This window comes from Dromaius novaehollandiae, chromosome 16 (genome assembly GCF_036370855.1).
Source record: "Dromaius novaehollandiae isolate bDroNov1 chromosome 16, bDroNov1.hap1, whole genome shotgun sequence".
In the NCBI taxonomy this organism is placed as follows: domain Eukaryota; kingdom Metazoa; phylum Chordata; class Aves; order Casuariiformes; family Dromaiidae; genus Dromaius; species Dromaius novaehollandiae.
In genome coordinates this window covers 5,635,575-5,656,097 of record NC_088113.1, presented here as the reverse complement: position 1 = coordinate 5,656,097, position 20,523 = coordinate 5,635,575, and the positions used below count along the sequence as shown (strand labels likewise).

The window sequence follows — 20,523 nt, the reverse complement described above, 5'->3', positions numbered from 1 at the left end:
CAAAAATCAGCTAGTGCTGGCTCCCCAGACTTGAGGGGCAGCACAGCCCTGGCCTGGAGGCCCTGTTTGGTGCAGCCAGGCTCCACTTGTGTTTCTCAAAGCATTGAAGTTCATCAGCCAGCGAGTAAGCCCAGAGTCCACTAAGGATTCCTCAGAGTAGGTGAATAAGAAAAGCAATCTACAGCAGTGCTTAAATACTCGCCAGTGGTCTGTGCCTCTCCTGGAAAACGCATGTGAGGGCTGCAGACAACAGGACCATTACTCTGGAAATGCTTCCTCTGGTAACGAGTCCCAAAGCCCTGAGCAGAGATGACAGGTTCTGCTGTGCAAAACTCTGGTGTCAGGAGCAGCCTTGTTCTCACTACAGACAGCTGGCTTGCAAGGCCCTCGCAGAGCCTACAGGGAGCTGGGAGCAGGCTCTGGGAGAGGAGCTTTCCATGGGAGTTTGCAGGGAGATGGCTGTGCCAACAGCACCCTGCCCAGAAGAGAAAGCCTTCATCTTTCCACATGATGCTGGAAGAGGATCATTGCTTCAAGTCACTACATTTGCATCACTTTTGCATTGATTTCTTCAAAGCATCCTGTGTCCCTTTCAGCTCCTTTGCCAGGCCACGGTGTCCCAGTGGAGAGGCTCGGCTGCTACGCTGAGGCAGGATGTGAGGAGCTAAGGGATTCCATTCCACCTGCCCAGCACACTCATGCTGTCCTTATCTGTTGTATCACAGAGCGTCTAGGATGGCAACAGCAGCACCTTCATCCCCAGTCAGGCTGCACAGAGCTTATGGTTTCTCAGTGTATAAATCCAGCTTGTTGCTTTGGCCACAGAAAATCGCCCTGTCTGTGGCAGGGTGGAGGGTGGTGCGTCAAAAGGAGGCTGTTTAACTCCCAGGACACATTTGGGAACATAGCTTGGAAAAGGTGATTCTCTGATGCTCACAGACGTGACTGTGCCTGGACATTGTGCCTGGCAGATACCAGGGTGGGCAGGAGGAGCAGGAGTCTGGGGTCTTGCCAGGGTTATACGGTATTGCTAGTGAAGCAGGGGCAAACAGCAAGTCCTGTCACCCACAGTGACACCGGGGTCGGGTCCAGCAGGACAGGTTGCTCTTGGCACGAACAGGACACTGGCACTAATCTGCAGAGCTGTGGGGAAATTTCAGACTGGCCTCATCATATCCCACTGGGTGAAGCTGCCAGCACGTGCGCTCCCCAATTCTGGAGTGTGTTTTTGGTAGGAGCCAGGTTGGAGCACTGTGTCAGCAGCGCACAGAGAGCAGGAATGGGAAGGGGGAGTGCTGGCAACCATCATGCCTTTTATGAGCTGCCCCCATACCAGGTCTTCCTGCCCACAGAGACATGCCCATGTGCCACACCTACCCCTGCCCTTGTTCTGTGGGCCAGCACACTGCTCATGGAGCAGGCGTTAATGGTCTGTGCTCTGGAATCATCAGTATGGAAGACCACAGGATGAGGCAGGGCCCTAGAAGAGACCCTCTGGGAGGGAAGGGCTGCTTGCCCAGTCCAGGTCCCTCATTCATACCAGCCCCTCTGCCTTCCTTCTGTCCCATGCTCTTCCCTACCAATTCATCCCACTCCCTACAAAATCAGCTTGCTCCCGCCCCTGCAAGCAGAGCTCCTCACTGACAGGGCAGCCAGTGCTGAGCTCAGTACTGCTGCATATCCAGGCTAACACAACGAAACAGAAGGTGTAGCATAGCACCAGGCATTCAAAATCACTGGTTGCCACCCTGAAGTGGCACCTGTCTCCAGTGTGACCCAGCACAGACTTGCTGATTTCGAGTATCCTCTATCCCTTTGCATTGGCTGCTGGGGCTTTGGTAGGGAACAGATTTGACGTTGGGGGAGGGGGAGTGGAGAGGAGCATCTGTGTTTGTGTGTGCCTGATGGGGAAGGCAGAAGGCATATCTGGACAGCAGTCACACCTTTAATCAGCCACCTGGTCTCAGTTCCTCTTGCATGTGTCCATTGCTGAGGCTTTAATTGGTTGGTTTTCTAATGTACAGCAGGAGCCTCCCAAGGCTCAGACTGGTACTCCTCAGCTGGACTGCATCAGTGTGGCCAGACAAACAGACCTGGGTGCACCAGATCAGGTGGGCATCGTCTGCAGGCCTGATTGTCACTTCTGACCTCTGCTCCACGCTAGTCTATGGAGATAGATGACTGAGGATCCTCACTCCATTCCCTTCTCACAGACACCTTCCTGCACATGCATCCATGCACCAGGCCAGGGGAACTGTTCATGCCATGTGCCCGGACACTGAGAGGAGGACTGCGTTTCTTGTCTGTGGGGAAGTATCCTGAAGAGGCATCAGCAGCAGTAATGATGTGTCTGACACAGAAGATTTCTCACCTCTGAGGAGGACAATGGAGGGTTTCAAATCATAAAGCTAAGCAGTGTCACAGGGATTCAGACACCAGCTGAGGACACATGGCAAGCCCCATTTCATGGAGTGCTGTGAGTTTTGGGGTCCATGCATGGCAAGGAGAAGCTTGATAGCCGTCACACCTCTGATCAGCCACATGGCTCCAGGTCCTCCCACAAATTTGTGTGTCACTTGCACATTACAAGGCAATTAGCTCCCATTTGACAGCCAGCAAGACAGATGATGAGCTGCCCTTGATCAGCCTTAAACAAAGCTTTGTGCCTTGCAAAGCAAGAGATGCAAAAGGCCCAGTGAAACCTATTCGTCTAATTGCCAGGCGTTCTGCTGACAGGCACTTCAAATCCTTTGCATTAACAAAGGGCTTCCCAGCCCCAGTTCCTTATTATTAGAAGCATCACTGGGAATTGCTTGCTTAATAGTCCGCTGAATGACACAGAGCCGTGCTCAAAGAGCCCTGAATATTTTATGACCAGGGGAAAAAAAGGAAAGCAGAGAGGTGAGCAAAGCACGGTAAAATAAGGTGACGGTCCCCAGTGGGGAGATCCCAGCCCAGCCTCTGACCAACACTCCAGTAACAGCAGGAAAAACTCATACCAAGCCAGTTCCTACTCAAGCTCTTGCCAGTCCTCCAGATGCCTTCTGGTAACATCGCCCTTGCTCAGATGGGAGCAGCCTGCCCTGGGATTCAGCAATCTATTCCCAGGAAGCCCAGGTGCCCACGGGATAAGGATCTTGTGTCCAAACCTCTTTCCAAGAGGCCAGGCAATCCAACTCTTGCTACTCCTCCAGGACTGGGCTCTGCCTCTGTTGACCTGTCTTTCAAATGGGCTGCTCTGCCCAAAGGATGTCACTAAGAGAGTGAGCTCTGGAAGGCAGTGACCTTCCAATTCTCCCTTGTTTCTGACCCCAGTGATGGCAGCTCTGGCAGAGAGGTAGCTGCAGGCCCTGAACCTAACCTGGCAAAGGAATTGCAGCACGCAGAGCAGAAACTGCTCGAAAAAGACCAGTCCTTCAGGCAGGCCCAACTTTGAGCCCAGCCAGAGCCAGGCAAGAGGCTTATCCCATATAGCCACCCACAATCCCGTAAGTAGCAGCTTCCAGGGCTGCACATACCTTATGCCCATCTATGTGCCAGAGCTTTGCCAAGCCCGAGCTGGGTTTCCAGAGCAGCACACAGGATACGTACTCCTCAACGGCATCAGAAAACAGTCTGGTCTTCTGCCTTCAGCCTGCTTTTTTGTCTTCTCTATATCATCTTTTTTTAATTCATCACTCTGAATTAGAGGGATGGTTCCCAGGTCCACCACTGCTGTGGTAGTAACCCTGCCCTGGAATGGGAGAAGGCACATCCCAGTCTGGTTTCCTGGCACTGATGGCCCCATGTAGTACCCTGCAGGGAGGGACGCAGCTGGGTTTAATGGGGGAAAGACAAAGTATCTGCACACATCCGTGCAGCATTACAGCACAAAGCAGCACTGTGCAGAGAGTGGGTCCAGCTGACCAAATTCCCAAAGGCTCGCTCACCCATGGAAGGACTTTCCATGGCTTCTGAAAAAGTTACTTAGCTATGGCTTGTGAGGGAAGGGCAGGTACCCCCATCCTCCTCCCCTGTGGATTGTGATTACCTGGTGTCTGTGCCAGAAGGCAAAATCTGCTCCTTTCCTCTCCCAGCTGGCCAGCTGGGGTGGGCTCAGGCCTGCCTGGGTCTGGATCACAGTATTCTCTACTTTGTGGGGAAAATCTAGGGTGAACACTAAGGCAGAAAAACAGAACAGGCCAGGACACATTGTTCAGCCAGTGTGTGAAAGGCTGCGGCTGAGGAGTAAAGTACCACAGAAGCCCCCTTGCTAATCGTATCAACCAGACCTGACCCCATATGGCCTTTGAAGGGAGAGGCTGCTATCGTTCTCCTTCTTTTTGACCTAGATTTCAGGTTCCAGAAATAGCTTTCTCTTACATACCAGCAGGAAAGGGATTAGGGAGTGTGTGCGTACGTGTGTGTGTGTGCCTGAGAGGGCAGATATTTACGTTCCATGATCTATCTATGTGTCTATGGGACACAAAGAAATCTATGACTACTGTTTCTCTCTGTACTTATATGTACATTTTTCATCTCAAGTCCTTTCTTTGTTATTATGGGCTCCAGGAAGTGTTCCCTTTTCCCCAGGAGGTCTTTTAGCCACTGTTCTGTGGCTAAAACCCTGCTCTCAAATCCCACCAACAAAAAAAATCCCTGTCTTCTGCATCAGCAAACCTGAGCTTAGTGCTCCTTGCTGTCAGGTTTCAGCTCTACTACAGGCAGGACCCACTGCAGCAAACTTGCTGTATGTTCATGTCTTTCTGGCACCTCAGAAACATGCTGCAATAGGGTTGGACCCCACAGAAATGTGTCACTTGCTCAGAGTCCCCTGTAAGAGGCAAGCTGCAGCCAACGCATGATGCTACATGCAGACATAAGCAAATGTGGGGAAGGAGGAAGTGGCTGCCCATAGACACAACCTTAACACTGGGAAGTGAGCATGGCTCCAAGATCCTGGACAACAGTCTGTGTTCTCCCAGCAGGGGCTATCTACAAAGAAGTACAAAGAAAAGCAGCAGCTGCCAGCATTATCCTTTGATAGTGTAGTTAGAAAGCTGAGCCCTTCTTGTCACTTGCTTTTATCAGCAACACTAACCCCAAAGAGAGTCAGCAGTACTGTCTTTGTTTGAGAGAAGGAGAAACCAAAGCACCAGGAGATACCTCAGCCTGCTCAAAATCAGGAGAGGAGTAGCACAAAATCCAAGTGTCAGTTCCACCCATGAGGCTACACTCGATGCTGGCTGGAGAGCAACGTGCCCAGTAGAGTGGACATGTAGGCTCTCTTCTTAAGTTGAGGGGGCCCTATAGTGTTAGAGCATGCTGGCACCTTCACCCTTCATGCAAACCGGGTGAGCATGCAGCTGGCTTAATGCCAGGCAATCACAGATGTCTTCTTTGAATCCCTCCTGTTAGTCGTGCTTAGCACCTCTGTGCATCTCCATCCGTGGGCCAGCCAACACAGGGTACAAGCCATCGTTGGAACAGCCCAGCAGCTACACCTAGACGACACTCTTGGCTCAGAGACACACACATGTGCCAGGACAATGGGACTAGACGAATTTTAGCAAGCACATGCATTCAGAGCTCAGCATTTGCGCATTTCCAGACAATGCAGGCGAATGAGGATTTCTTTGTGTGTGTTTCTCTTGTTCTCTTCTCCACACTGCTGCTGGGTTGCTCTTTCTTTCCTGCCTTCACACTTTTGCATTGCTTTTTCCATCTGGTGAGCCACTATGTGAGTATCTCTGAGGATTCAGGAAGACATCAGCTTAGATTTTTACAATGTCACTTAGATCCTGTGTGAACAACGAACTCAGTCAAGTCTCCACTTCCAAGCCTGTGTCTGTCTTCCAGACAGGAAGCAGCTGAATTGTCTGTTTTCTTGTTTTCTTTGGTAGGCAGCAGAGCGGACAGGCCCAGACCTGCAGGTCCCAAGTTTCTATGGCTCAGGGCTGTGTCTGGCTATAGAACAAGGTCTTCCTTTGGCCCTGCTTTACCATTCTGTTTTTTGAGAGCAGAACTAGCACATCCAAACTGATTCCATCACTGAAAGCCGAGACTGAAGAATATCCCAGCCCAACCTGCCCTGAGCAGACAGTCTTTGAGCTGAGCATGGTATCTCACCAAGGCACTTTCTCTGATTTCTCCTTGCTGCAAAAGCCAGACCATCTCTTCTACACAGAGCACAGTGAACTCAGTGAGTCATAAATAAATCAGAGCATCCAACGACTGATCGTGACAGCAAGTTCAGGCAGTATACGTGCTTCCTGTATGAGCCACATGGGGAACACAGCTACCTGCAAAGCCACAAATTCTGCCACAGTCCAAACCCTCCGAAAAAAACTTCATTAGGCAGAGTCCATGCTGCACTGCTTATTGGCAGGACCCCAGTGCCATTACCTCACTTCGGACCATAGCATGGATGTGGCCATTGCCTTGCAGGACTTTCCCCCCTCCACCCTTGCAATCTGAGCAACCCTCACACAGCTCTGCATATCTCAAATGTAGGAGCAAAAGGATAAGGCCTGGCTTAGCTGGGAGCAGATCACAGTGAGGAGGAAGCCACTGCTCTAGCAACCAGCAAGTCTGTTCCCAGGGATGGACAGTTCAGCTCTGCTCCCGGGTGCCAAGCTTGCCTTGGTTTTGATCAGGCAGGCTCTTCCTGCAGCTCGGAAGTGAGTTTTACCAATTTCTTTCCCCTCCACACATCCAGCCTAATTTATTCCTGTCTCAAGGCTGCAGCTTAGAGAATCTCATAGGAGGCAGAAAACTTGGCCATAGAGGACAGTGACAGCACCAACTCAAATGAGACTCAATTCTCTCTGCCCTTGCCCCTATCACAATGGAGCCCCACTGGCAAATTTGTGACCACATGGAAGCATCTACTTCCTCACTGCTTTCTTTTCCATTTATTTGTCTCTCCATTTGGAGAGGGAATTTCCTCCCAGCTAACACTGTTCTCTCTTTCCCTGGAATAATCCTGCAGCAAGCGCATCCCAGTAACACTTCTCTCCCATTAGCTCAGTGCAGCTAAGCCCAGAAATCTGGCCCACAGGCAAGTGGTCTTGGGCCTGGAGTGCTGAATGTGGCCTTAAGGGGAGAGTCACAGAGGGAAGCCCAGACTGAAGACACCTCACACGCCCAACACATTGCCAGCAAGGAGTCCAGTCGCTCCCCGCAAGGGCCTCACTGGAACTGTCTATTGCAAAGTGAGCGGTCCCCTCGGAGCCCATCTTCTGTGCCAAGCTTTGAACTCTCACCAGAAACCTGTGGGGTACGAATGACTTGAGAATGGGGGATGAGAGGAGCTCTCTCAAGCAAAAACCCTTTTGTGTGTGCGTGAGAGTCTCTGGCAGAGAAAGAGTCGTGCTGGGGAAATTGTCGCCATGGCACCCCGCTCATTGTCAGTCGCTGGAGCCGTCAGTCCCGTGTGACGGAGCCCTGCCAGCACCTCCTCTGACAATGAGACAAAGCAGCAGAGCTACGGTGGGAGTGGCACCGTTTTTATTTAGCGGAGTTTTACTCCTCCGCTCCTCCAGCCAGTATGCCACCACCCTCCAACCCCGATTCCCAGTGAGGATGCAGAACCCAGCGGGGAACCAGGAAAGCAGCGCTCCTCCACTGGCTTCCTCACACTGCACAAACCTCCAGCAAGATCCAGGCTTTGTGCTGCTCTCCGGTTCAGTTAGTGCCCTGTTGTCTGGGCAGCTGCTGTTGCTCCCTCCTTTCCCTGCTGGGTTTTCTCCTCTGTCTTTGTGCCTGCACTGCAAGCGTGCTCACCGCTGCATCCGCCAGCACGGCCGGGCTGTAGAATGAGGCAAGGAGAACAAGGCGCTGCAGGGACACAGAAAGGCAAGGTGAAGGTTTGAGGGGACTTCGTGGTGGCCCACTGGTCTGCAGGGCAGCAGCTGCCAATCCAGGAAGAGCCAGCTGCTCGTGTCGCTCCAGTTCACTTCCCTGTTTCCAGCAGACAATAGGTAGGAAGCAGAAATCCTGGTTAACATGATGCAGAACAGATGGGATTGATTGCACTGAGGTGTTAAGCGAGTATCTGACACATGCCTAGTCATCCCGTGTCAGGCAAACAAATGCCACAAGGACGCGATCAGAGACCGGGGGAGGAAAGGGCAGTCCGGCAGCCGGAGCAAACAAAGTGTGCGGAAGGGCTGCCTCGGGCAGCGGAAGGACCGGGGGGAATCACAGGCCCCACCGGGATGAATGAAACCGCAGCCGCTCCCTTGCCATGGGCACCGCTCTGGGCGGGGCGGGGCGGGGCGGGGCGGGTCCCGCTCGCAAGGCCGAGGGCCAGCCCGGGTGCGCGCCGCCGGCCGCTTTGTTCGCTTCCCTCGCCCGGGAGCGCGCGGCGGGGCGCGGGGTGCCGCCCGCTCGGGGCCGCGCGGGGCGCAGGGCTCGCGGTGCAGGGCTCGCCGCCGCCGCCGAGTGGGCGCCGCCCCGCGACCTCCGCCGCTGGGGCCGGGGCCGGGGCCGGGGCCGGGGCCGGGGCGCGGCGCGCCTGCGCGGGGCGGCGGTGACGCGCGGGGCGGGCCCGGCCGGCTTTAAGGCGCGGCCCCCCCCGGCAGCGCGCAGCCGGAGCGGCGGGGCTGGGCGGCGGCGGTGAGTCGGGCCGGGCGGTGTCCGTGCGTCTCGTCCCTTGTTTCTTCCAGCCCAGCCTTCGCCGCGGCGGCAGGAGCAGCGAGCGCGGCCCCGGCCCGCGGCCCGCCCGGCCTCTCCCCGTCTCCCTGCCGCGGCGCGGGGCCCCGCCAGAGGGTGCTCCCGGCCGCGCCGGCCCGTCCTCCCCGCCTCGGCGGAGCGGCCCTCGCCGCCCCCTGCTCGGGCGAGGCAGAGCCGCCCCCGCCTCGCGCTTCCCCGTCTCTCCGGTCCCCTCCGCCCCTCCTTTGTGTCTCCCATGGCTTTGTGTCTGGAGCTCCTCAAGCAGTGTGAGTGCTCGGGGCGCGGCGGGCGGGGGGCCGGGCCGCCTGCATGGCTCCGCGGCGGGGGGAGCGCGGCGCCGCGGCTTCCCTGCCTCGCTGCCTGCCGCCGCTTGCCGCTGCCGCTCCGCGCCGCCGCGGCTCCCGCGACCCGGCGCTGCCGCCGCCCCCTCCGCCGAGCCCCGCGCGGCGGCGCTGGGGCGGGCGCGCCCGGGCTGCCGGCTCCCCCGCGGGCGGCCGCCGCGCTGCTCGGTGCCCGGCGGGCGCGCCCGGGACCGGCGCTGCCGGCAGCGCTCTCTGCGCCCGGGCTCGCTCCCTTCTGCTTCCCCCGCCGCGCCGGGACCCGGCGGAGCCGAAGCAGAAGGGCCTCTGCTGCGCGCTGGATTTCTCGTGGCCCCGCTTTGTCGCCCAGGAAGGTGGGGCCTGCTCGGTCCTTCCTCGTCTGCTGCGCTGAGGTCCCCAGATTTCTTCTGCGGCTGGGGCCAGGGTCCTGGCTGGGAAACCTCAGCTCCCCAGCCCTGGTGCGGCTGCCCCCAGTCAGCTGTGGGCTGGGGAGGCAGGTTGCTGCCTGAGGCGGGCACTGAGACAGCCTAAAATTTCAGGGAGGGTGAAGGTCTCTCTTGCTTCTGGAGCAGAAGAAGCTCTTGTAACCTTGTTCTCACTAGCTGTTCTGTGTTTAACGAAGATGCCTGAGAGCTTATGGTAGAAAGGTAGCTTAAGGTAGTAAAGCCTGGGTAGAGTTGTGCCAGCACCGTGCTCTGATTTCCCCTGTCTCTCCTAAGCCAAGCAGGGTCATGGCAGGTCAGTATCTGAGTGTCCCAGGTCGGTACTTAAGGCCCCTAAAGAGTCCCTAGATGCTGTGGATAATGATACTGTCTTTCATTAGGTCACATTCTTCCCTAAGCCACGCTGTCTCTCTGCTGTTAGGATTTTTCCTCCCCTTGAGAAGAAAAGGGGGTTGGGTATTGCCTGCATGAGGAATAGATGCTGAAGCTTTGAGTGCCTGTGGTTATTAAAGGCTGACACTTAGCAGTACACTAAGCTGGCAAGGTCTGGCCAGAGCAGGTTCTGAGAAGTTTCTTATTATTAGCCCGGGAGCAAAATAGATCATAGCTGAGGCTATGTGGTGTGGCATGCCAGTGCTGAGTGCCCCTACCCAAGTTAAGGGACTTTGCATTTATGGTGAATCCCTGAAATTAAGAGCAGGTGTAGTCAAGTATCAGTGTGTGGTGTTGGGGAGGAGGGGAGTTGCTGGGTTTTTTTGAGCAGTAAGTAAATATAACTCTTAATTCCTATCAGACTCTTAATAAAGAGTTTCAGAGAGGAGAGGATGATTTCCAGGATCCTGTTGACAGGAGTAATACTACTTATTCTGCAAAGGTGCAGACTGTTAAGTAATTTACCCAAGGTCATGTAGAAGTGCATAGTTGAGACAGGAATGGAATTAGGATCTCTTGACTCCTGGGCTGTAACTTGCTACCAAAAAAAAAAAAAAAGACATGTTGCATTAGATCTTAAAATACATTCCAATCATGTGGGATGATAACTGGCCAGATTGCTAGCTTACAGAAACTGGCAGACTTGACTCCAAAGGGTCTACATTACTTAGCTGGTACTTATTCTTTCAGCAGCAGTTTGGTGCTATGAAGTTACAGCTTTTTGGATGTGTGTGGGGAAAGTCAGCATAACTAGTGATCAAATCTACCCTGCTTGTCTTTCAGATTAAGATAACTTGTGAATTTATTCTGCAGTTGTACCTAGGTATTCAGAAAAAGGTTTCCTGCAGAATTTCTGACTGACAGATGTTGCTGTGATGGAAAACCTAGAAGCTCATCCTTTTTGATTAAGATGCCTGTGCCTAACTGCTCTATTTATCTTGCTTCTATAGTTTGTTACTCTTGTTCCACTTCTTCTAGTGGCTGTGTAAGATTTTTTTGTGTGTGTAGTTGACACGTATGTCAGAAGGCCACTGGATTTCTAACTTGGCCCTTAGAGTGTCCGGATAGGACTACCATTCAGCTTGCCACTTTTGAAAGGAACACAAAGGACCTATGAAGGCCATCCCAGATCCTTGTCAGTAAAGGTGACAATGGAAGACTTTGATTTCCATTATATGTGGATTGACCCTCTGGAGAACACTGAAAGTAGCTTGGTAAACAGCTTAGCTCTTGGTAGCTCTTTGAGGTCAACAAGTACCTGTATGGAACTTGACAGGTTGTGGCTGGTGTCTTGGTCCTCTCACTGAAGGGGAAAACTCTTTCAGCTGCTGGGGAGAGCAGCTGGAACAGAGCTGGGTGAGTCAGTAGTTGGATTCCCAATTACCTAATCTGCACATGTAGTTTAGATTTGTGGGTAGTTCTGACTACTTAGCTCAAGGTTATTAATGTGCTGTTCTAACCTAATGTGTAATGCATGGGAGACCTGCTGTTCTGTGAGCTCATTCTTAGCTGTTTGTGCTGCCAGGGCAATATAATTTGAAAAGCTTTTAATGGGTAACTAATAACTGCTAGGCCTTTACCAATAAGTGTATGTCAGTTTGTGTCTTCTGCATAGATTTCCTTCCTGTTGTTTCAGTCCAGCCTTAAATAGGTTGGCACGAACTATTCATTGGGCCCTGTAAAAATCTCTGACATTAATTTTACTATGATATATATGCCTGTCTGCAGAAGTAAGGCTGCAAAGCCATTCTGCAACAGGGCTTGTTTTCATCTCTTCATCTGATACTTTTCTGTACAACCTGCACAACAGCCTCCTATATTTTTTAATAGGTTGAGGAGGCATAATTGGATTCGGTGTAGTGCAAGTTACGGTAGCATATGTGAGCTGGACAGATTGAGGTTGTGCAGGTGGATGGCCTTGTTCAAGAAAAATCCACTTTAATTTCTGCAGTGAAAAGTTGTCAGTATTTCCTATTAGAGCAGATTTTTAAGAGTGGGGAGAGGTACTAAGTATATTTGCAGTTTTCTTGAAAAGCAGATTAGACTTAAGGCTGTCAGGTAAAGTTCTGTGAAGACTGTATTCAGGGCGTGGTGATGAGAATGATGAATTCCAGGTCCTTTCAGAAGAGCTCACTAAAGAATGTGTTTATCCTTGCAGTTTCTCCCAGTCTCTAACTTGTGACCTACATGCTAGCCTGCCACCTGAAAAGAGGGAGAAGTGGGGGAGGCAGTGACAGTGAGGGTACTTGACATAAACAGCCCTTAAAGTAGAAGTTAAACTATTGGCAGCTAGTTAATGAGGAGACTGGATTCTGTCTGTTTCAATTTGTCTTGCAAAACTAATGAATTATTGGCACTTTGCAGGTCAGTGTGTTAAGTAAACCTGTTGTCCTCTGGAGAAGCAGTAGGTGAGGGGAGTAATGGTCCCATGGCTGAAGTCCTGATCTGGGGCTTACCCCTACGGTTCCCTTTTTGGTCTGCCAGGGTATGGCTTGTAAGCCTGAGCTGCATTGCTTTAAAAGCATTTTGAATCTCCACTGAAAATCTTAAGAGTTAAGTGCTGAAATATATCTGTGCATATGAATATTTTTTAATTATGTGAAATGAGGATAATGGACAACAGAAGGTAGGGCAGTGTTAGCATTCACATACTGTAGAGTGTGCATGCTAGTCAGGTAACAAGAGTAGATGACAAGCTGTCCTAGAGGAAGTGACATATTTGCCTCCAGCCATCCTTGATGATACTAAATCAGAAAGGTGGCAGAGAGGCAGGGAAGTCTTTCTCAAGGCACAGTTATAGTGACCTGAAACTCCCAGAGAGGGGACACTGCAGATTCACCCAGTATCCAAGAGTTGTGTATATAACAGTAAGGTAATATAGGAAAGAAGTATAAAGATCAAAGGCAGCATTGCTTTGTTGCTGCAGGCTGAGATGCTGGGGTATACTGAAGTCTGACATCTGAGGAAGTCTCCTTTTGGGCAGGGCCAAGAGGAGAAGGTGCACTTAATCAGGAGAGTCAAGAACCTATAATAGTCCGGGAGGAGACAGGACTGTTGGTCACTGTGTGCCGCCAGCCCTGTTTGTGCAGCATTTGAATAATCCGGAGGAAAATAGCTGAATTCTGATTCTCTCCTGCTTCCCCTGGAATACCTGATTGTAGGCTTGGTCTTGGACAGGGAAATTGCCACTAAAGGAGCAGTGGGGCTGCTGCATGTGCTGGGATGCAAGAAGGGTGTCTTATACCTACATGAGCTGAAGTACTACAGCCTGCCCACTGCTGTTTCCTCTTAGCAGACTGCACACAGGAACTTGATTATCCTCATTACCACACTGGGTCTTCCTGGGTTAAGCTTGTCAGCTCTTCTCACAACCCCAAGACTGGTTGGGGGGAAAAAAAATATTTGTACAATGGAATAATCTGAAACAGGCTATAGCTCGCTGCATCAGACAGCAGTGTTCAAAAGGCAAACAGTGTAAGGATGTATAAATTTGAAAATTTTCCACTAGTATTTACATCAAGGACATGTTGGTGATCAGTGTTGTGCATCTTATTTAGTGCTATTCATTTTAAAAAGTCCAGGTTTCACTGCTGTGCTCTTTTTCCTTAAGCCTAGTTTTAAGAGATCAAAGCTTAAGCTACTGTGTTGTCTCTAGTTTGAAGTTGACCAAGAAAAGTGAGTCGTGACTGTTTCAAAGGTAAATTCTTAATTGTGGTGTGACTGTCAGCTAGGCTGACAAGGTGATACTTGATTAAAGTGACAGGTATTTAAGAGCTGATAAAAGGGAATTTCTAATGCAAGTTGTCATGAGATTAGTCAAATTTCTAAAAGGATTATTTGTTTTGTGTTTTTTATATTCTGGGAGTGGTTGAGGGCCCAATTGTGAACATAGCCCCAGCAGGGTATTTGCTGCTCACAAGAGGTATCTCCAAGCCTGCAACTTCCTACCCAGGGTGGGAATATCTAAAACTGCATTAAACTGAAACTTTAAATTGAGAAATTAAAGCAGAGGTATTGCATCCCTTTTAAGTGTTAAACATAAAGCAACTACTGGTGTCTGAAGCTGGAGGTGTCCCAGGGAGCAGGCAAGTGCAGAATTGTCCCCGTGGGGGTTTATAACTCTTCTAAAAGCACTTGCTACAAGCAACTGACTGTTAGGTTTCCAGGCTAGCTGGAGTGCTGGTGTTGTAGAGAATAGTGTGTGTCAGAACAGCTCATGAGTCAGCACACTATTGTATAGTTGGTGTTTCTTGCCTTCTGTAAGGTCACTTCAACAACTGTCTTGTTACGAAGCCTTCTCTTCCTTGTTTGAACCCTGAGGCTTTCCTCAGTCACTCAGCTTGGCCCAGACGTAGGGTCCTGAGTCATAACAACACTTCTGTCCAGGAACTCTTCCAGGTTTTGGTGCCCTTTTTTTACTGAAAGACTACCATTACTCTCTTGTCTGACCTGCCATTCTAGCAACAATGCTGAGCTGAGAATGTTGGCCTCTTACCACTGCTACTCTGAGCAAAGCAAGCTCCCTGGCAACGCGGAGCTGGTATGATGCCAAGCCCTTTGCAGCTTAGAGTGGGACAGGCTCTCCCAGGGTCAAGCTGGATTTGGAGAGATAGGTACAAATGGAGCTGGAGAACTTCCACCCTGCCCCTTGTGCCTGAACAGCTGTTTGTTCTGATTCCTTAGATGAAAGAGGGTGTTGATAGTGTATGTACCTATTGAGCTCTGGTCCAGGACAAAGTGCCTACTTTGAATCAAAGGTGTTGAGCTTTAGTGACCCTCAAGCTTGCGGTGCTCCAAGAGCAAGCCCTTGAGCAGGAAAAGCCTAGATACCAGAAAGTGGAGATCTACTAAACATCAGCCTGTTGTGTTGGCTGCAGCACTGTTGCTTTGGTTGGGCTTTGCTTTGAACTTGGCAGTGGCTTCTAGTGTCTGCATCTCACTGTCACCCTGCAATCTTTCCAGGCGTTCTGGAGGCTGCCACTAATAGTAATATTATGCTGCACATTAGCTTTTTATCGCTATTCTGTTAACATGCTTACCAGAGATGAGTGCTGCAAAATGCTCCAGGTTGCAAACTCGAGGCTGCCAAAGCAGGCTTTTACAGTCCTGCTTTCTCCACAGAAGTCATTCTTGCTCATTGATTCAAATACTCAATCAGGCTAATTGGGGGGGAAATTATAGCTCTTTGTGGGAGGAGAAACAAAAAGCCAATATGAATACATCTGTCTTCAGTCCTCTACCTGTGAACTGTTGTTGCAAATGCTGTGTCCTGTCAGTTATGCAAAACAAAGGATACTGATGCAGTTGTGTGCTTCTAATGGAAATGTTTGTTGATCAAGAACAGGCCTGTGTTTAAGCCAATCTATCGGATCGCTATGCAACCATTAGATGAAGGGATCCTCTATTTCAGTGCATTGGCTATTTTGGCTGTTGATCAACTTGATGCTTTAATTCATTATCAGGCTGTTTCAAGGATTCAATGTCAATGAAGAAATATGCAAACTTTATAAATAAACATAAGTAGAAGGAAGCTAGTCCATTCTGAGGTATGAACCTCTAGTTTGCTCAAATAGGTGGAGTAGGAGAGACCAAAGGATAGCAATTCTGATAAAATGGAACAGTTTAGGCCTCCAAGAGATAATGGGTTGAAGGCTGGGGTATGCCAAGAACTTTCTTGCACAAAGTGCCACAAAGTGGATTTCTCATAGCACTGAATTGCATAAGTATGAAAAGACAGATTGTTCCTGCTTGTGCTGCCTCTGCAAAAATCTTTGGGCTGACTTGCTAGCAATGCCTTACTGATGATAACGTGCCTTCACCATAACTGCCTCTTCTAGGGGTTTCTATCTTAACCGAGATCATGGTATTGCAGTGCTGGGCTGAATTCCTTCCAGGTGTAGCAGCCTGGCCCTTTGGCGCCTGGCAGTGCGGGGAGGTGGCAGTGATGCCCTTGGGCTCCGAGCTCTGGGGCAGGATGCAGGGGGCTGCCAAGGCCACTCTCGGTGCCCTGCGCCACTGACCCAGGGCTGCGCCTGGAGATGGTACATGAGTGACACCGCAGGGCCTCCGGTGCCCTCATCATCCTCGCTGCAGGGGGAAGCCCTCGCAAGCGCTGTTCCTGGCAAGCCTCTGCTGATGCCCAGTACCGTGGCGGGCGCCTCTATGCCGGGGCCCGCTTCCTGTCGCACTGCCCGCGCTTTGCGGCTGCCCTTTTGCAGCAGGCCGTAAAGCGAGGTAGGCGGCTGGGCCGGTGTGCGGCGGACAGGGCAGCGCGGGGTGGCCGGGCCGCCCTGCTGCGGCAGCCTGCTCCGGCCAGCGGCCCTGGGTGCCCTGAGCCTGCCCTGCTGCAGCCGGCGCTGCGGTGGCCCGGCCCGGGCCTGCTGCCACGCTGCCCTGACTGGCCGCCTGCCTGGCTGTGAAGGCTGACAGGCTCCGCAAATGGCTGTTTTGTTCAGTTATTTGCAAAGAGTTCTGCATATTTGCACTGTGAACTTCCATGAGTTGTGTAGTTTTATGTCAGAGAGAGGGAGATGGCCCCGGACAAAGATGGTATAAAGAGCTAGTGGGGCCCAGCGGTGGGGTCTCCATTCAGATCAACCACCTGTGTGTGCAGAAAGCAGCTTTTGGGGGGCTCAGCATGTGCTGATGTGAATGTAGCATGAGAAGGGGACACCCAGACAAGGGCAAGCCTTGCTTTTTGCGTTGAGTCTTTGAACTGGTGGCTCCAACCCTGTTCAGGCTTGGAAAACTGCATGTGTTTCAGTGAGTTATGCCAATACCACGCGGGGTACATACCACCCCCTCTCCTGTCAGCCTGTGCAGGGGGGGTGGCTAAGCTGGAAAGACAGAGGGCTGTTGAACATGCAAAGAGAACTCCAAATTCTTTCTAACCTGTCATCTTGAGTGTTGAATGAAATAATAGAAAGCTTTAAAAAGCACAGATGAAAGTGAGTGGGGCTTTTTTTTGTCTCTTTAAAGTTCTGCGCTCAGCCCTGTCCAACCACCGATTGACATCCATTCTGTTGAAGTCTCCAGGCAAAGTACTGTGCTCATTAGTTATCCCAGCGTACATGTGGCATGACTCCAGTGAAGTCAGTGGAGTTGCTGTGTGCTTGCTGTGGTAGAGCTAAGCAGAACTCAGACTAATGAGGTCCTGTTCGTGAATCAAAGGACAGAATTGGGCCAACTGTTTAAAATGTTGATGTTGTGACAGCAGCAAACTTTGAAGTAGTCTCTGCTTTCTTCTGGTGCTGCCATTTGTGTGCTTCCCTTTGATTCTTTTTTTAAGGGCTGTGAATATCTAGGGTGTTGGGAGAGGCAGTGCTATAAACTTTGGAGGCTAGTTCTTTCCAACTTATTTTTACTTCTCTTAAGGTTTCTTTCCCTTCTAGATAGTCTTTTTCCCCTAGTGCAAGATTTGGTTCATGCTTAATCATGTTTTCTGCTGTCTTCTGGTTCTTGCTCTATTAGGAAAACTTACTATTGCCCATACTCAAAGCATGTGTTCACACCAGCAGATGGATGTTCTTGCAGCTCTAAATGAACTGGTTCATGTATGATGATACTGAAACCACATTGAATGGATTAAAACCTTTTCAGAAGGGTAAAATAATAGCACATGAAAAGCTAAGACTCTGATATACTGCTGTACAAATGCAAGCATGTAAGTATGTTTCTCAACTGTTTGGACTAGTAGTATTTGCAGGCAGCAGTGGCCTGAGGAAGTTCTTTTGTTCCATGGTGGTTTAGAAGTGTCATAAGATGGTTTGTCTTTAAATGCTGTGTTAATCCTAACAGTAACTCAGGTCACCAATTGCTTTAACTCAAGTCCTGCTGTTGCACATAGAAGTAATTCTATCAGGCTGATGTATGAGCTAGGCTTTTTGTTTTGTTTTTTTTAGTGGTGCATGCCAGGACTCTCATTTTGATGTATTTATGGCTGAGAACTGCTTCTGCTTTTTAGTGGTACCTGTGAATTGTGTTTTATGCTAACTCTTAGAGGGTGATGCTTTTCAGCATTTCTTTTTTAGGCTGAGTCAGTTTGAGGCTTAGCCAACTGTACCTTGTATCACAGAACAGCTGCTAACCTTATTACTGTCTTGCCTCCACATACTGCAAGCTTGCCAGTACTGCTGATCTGTGTGCTGTTTCCCCTGCCCAGGAATGACATGCTGCTTTTCCCCTCAAACTGCAGGAAAAGAACAGAATAAGTCTGCTTACTTCAGCTCTGGAAAGCAATGTTACCCCGACAGCTTAACCACCATTCACAAGTGTGTTCAGTATTGCTGTGCTTGAGCTGCTGTGTTGAGTGCAGCTGTCCTCACTCCAGGTAGCCTGACTTCATACTGTGGTTAGACCTTCAAGTTTACTCTCAGAAAGTGTACCCTTAGCTTATTCATGGCTTGCTGCAGCATTTGAGCTTGCTCAAGAATGAAAAAAGACAATAAAATGTCCTTGAATGCAGCCAATAGTCAGCTGCCTTGTTGAATCTATAGACAAAGTAGAAGTGCCTAAGGCATAAAGCGTGACTGTGGTACACAGTTTAAACAACTGTGCTTAAACAACAGGATGGGGAGTGGAGATCAGTCAGCAAAGATACAGCCAGTGAATCGGATTCGGTTTAAGTTGCTGTGGTGCTTTTTGGGGCATGTTAACTTATGTCAGCAGAGGTTGGTCCTTTATGTCCTGTACTGGTTTGGAGGTTGAAAACAACATGATGTAGCTATCTAGAAGCTCTGGAGCTTGTTCATGCTATCTATGTTTATTTCTTGAAGGTGGAGTCTCAGTTGACAAGAGTCATTGTATGATTTGGTGGCCTTGTATTGGCTTCATCTGTGTGCTTTCTCCCTCTTCCCTTCCCTGTGGCACTTACTGTGGTGAGTTGAAAGCTACTTGGGAAGTTTTGCTTACGGGCAATGAGCTAAGAAGCCTTCTAAGTAAGTCTGTGTGTGTTGAGGGGCAGGGGGACAGCAGTGGCTATGATGGAAAGGAGAACTTGGCTTGAGGGAGGAGAACAAACGGTATCACCTGATCCAGGTCATGTTCAGTGTTCTTTGGATTTGGGGTGGAAGCTAATGATATAATGAATTTGCCATTTTAGAAGGGCTTTTTTTAACACTTAGCCATGCTTTGGGGTTTTTAGGCTCACCTGGCAGACTGAATGCAAGACTCTTACTGCTGGAACAGTGTACTTTCTATAACAGCTTCTCTTATTTCTGTCAATTACTGCCGTTTGTACCACAAAAGAGTGTTCATGCTCTAATTGGCCGCCTCCTGTTCTGATTCAATTGTCTCCATGGTGAGAGTGCAACACAATCCTGATGTCATGAGCTATGGCATCACTAAAAAGTGGATGGGAGGTGGTTAATATTCCACCTTGCACAGTAATCAGTGGCTGGGAAGAGAAGGCCAAGCAGCTGTATAGGGTTCAGGAGGACACAAAGCTCTTAAATGTGCCTGAGCTACAGCTGCAGTTCTAAGGCTGTTGCTTTGGGGAGGGGGAAGAGGTATAATATGACCACTTTCTAGAGACTGCATTCATTGCCATGTTGGTGTTGAGCTCACTTCTTTTTTTAAAAAATAAAAGCAGGAAGCCCCAAATCTTCAGCTATCGCAGTGCTGCTTCACTTGAGCCCTGTTAACAAATGCTTGTGATGCCAAAAACCGAAGTACCCGCTAGGCCGCGTTCCAGTCGCAGCATGACTGGCTTGGTGCTTTTTGTGCCTGGTAAGAGGTATACTGAGCTTGTCCAGCTCTTTCTGACATTGGTCAAAAAAGCTGCTGTATCACTAGGGTGACAGTTTGAGTAAATTTTGGGGGTCTCTTGGTAACTTTTCAACACTTACAAGAGATTGCTTGTTCTGTTGTGGTAATGCTTTAACCACATAATGGAGTAGCTGGGCTTGAGAGCTAGGTGGTGAGATCATGAAGGCCAACAGGATTTGACTTGTACACCCTCACGTATGATGAGCTCAGTGGAGATGGTAATAGAGAAGGGAACTGGACTTTCATGTCTTAACACTGTTCTCTGCCAAAATGCTGGGAGCTCCTCTTAGTTTCTTGATATGCCACAGCTTGCCACTGCTGAGATAATATATGGGGATGTGTCCTGGCTTCTGCAATGTCTCTTCCATGCATTTGTCCTCAGCTTTATCCATTTTTCTGTAAGGTGTCTGACTGGTGGAGAGCATGGCACAGTGTACCAGGTGCTGTGTGTGCTGAGCCATAACAGCCTACTCAAATATTAACTAATCTACTCTGTGTTAATAGGAGCAGGACTCTGTTCTTAGGTGCTTGATCTGGCAAAGAGGTGGCTAATGCTTTTCAATTCTCTTTCCTCCTTTTTTTTGAAGGATTTTTGTCAGACCTATCACAGAACCATGTTGCCTGTAATTGCATGATGTCTGTAACTTTCTTTTTTGTATTAGTGTCTGATATTAGCAGAGACAAATGCAGATTTCCCCTGTATGTGGCTGGAATCTGAAGTGCAAGGGTGAGATGGGGCTCCCCCATGCTGCAGTGTGCTGGCCCCTGCTATTCAGCAGAGGCCCCATACACTGCACCTGCACTATCTGGCTTGGACTGCTCTGGGTTGTAATCTACTGGGGCTGCTGCTTGCTTGGTAAGCATGAGAGTATATCTCTTCCCTGTGCTTCGCTTGTTTTAAGCACCCT

The 20,523-nt window shown here is 50.1% G+C and overlaps 1 protein-coding gene and 1 long non-coding RNA gene across 3 annotated transcripts in view; both read left to right on the top strand.

The window, feature by feature from the left end:
• DLGAP4 (DLG associated protein 4) overlaps positions 1-20,523 on the top strand; it is a 168,867-nt gene that overhangs the window by 114,611 nt on the left and 33,733 nt on the right. The window lies entirely within an intron of this gene.
• Positions 8,480-20,523, top strand: part of LOC135330096 (uncharacterized) — a 35,286-nt gene continuing 23,242 nt past the window's right edge. The window contains exon 1 of the long non-coding RNA XR_010391858.1: positions 8,480-8,598. This is a non-coding gene — a long non-coding RNA (uncharacterized LOC135330096). The remainder of the gene's footprint in view (positions 8,599-20,523) is intronic.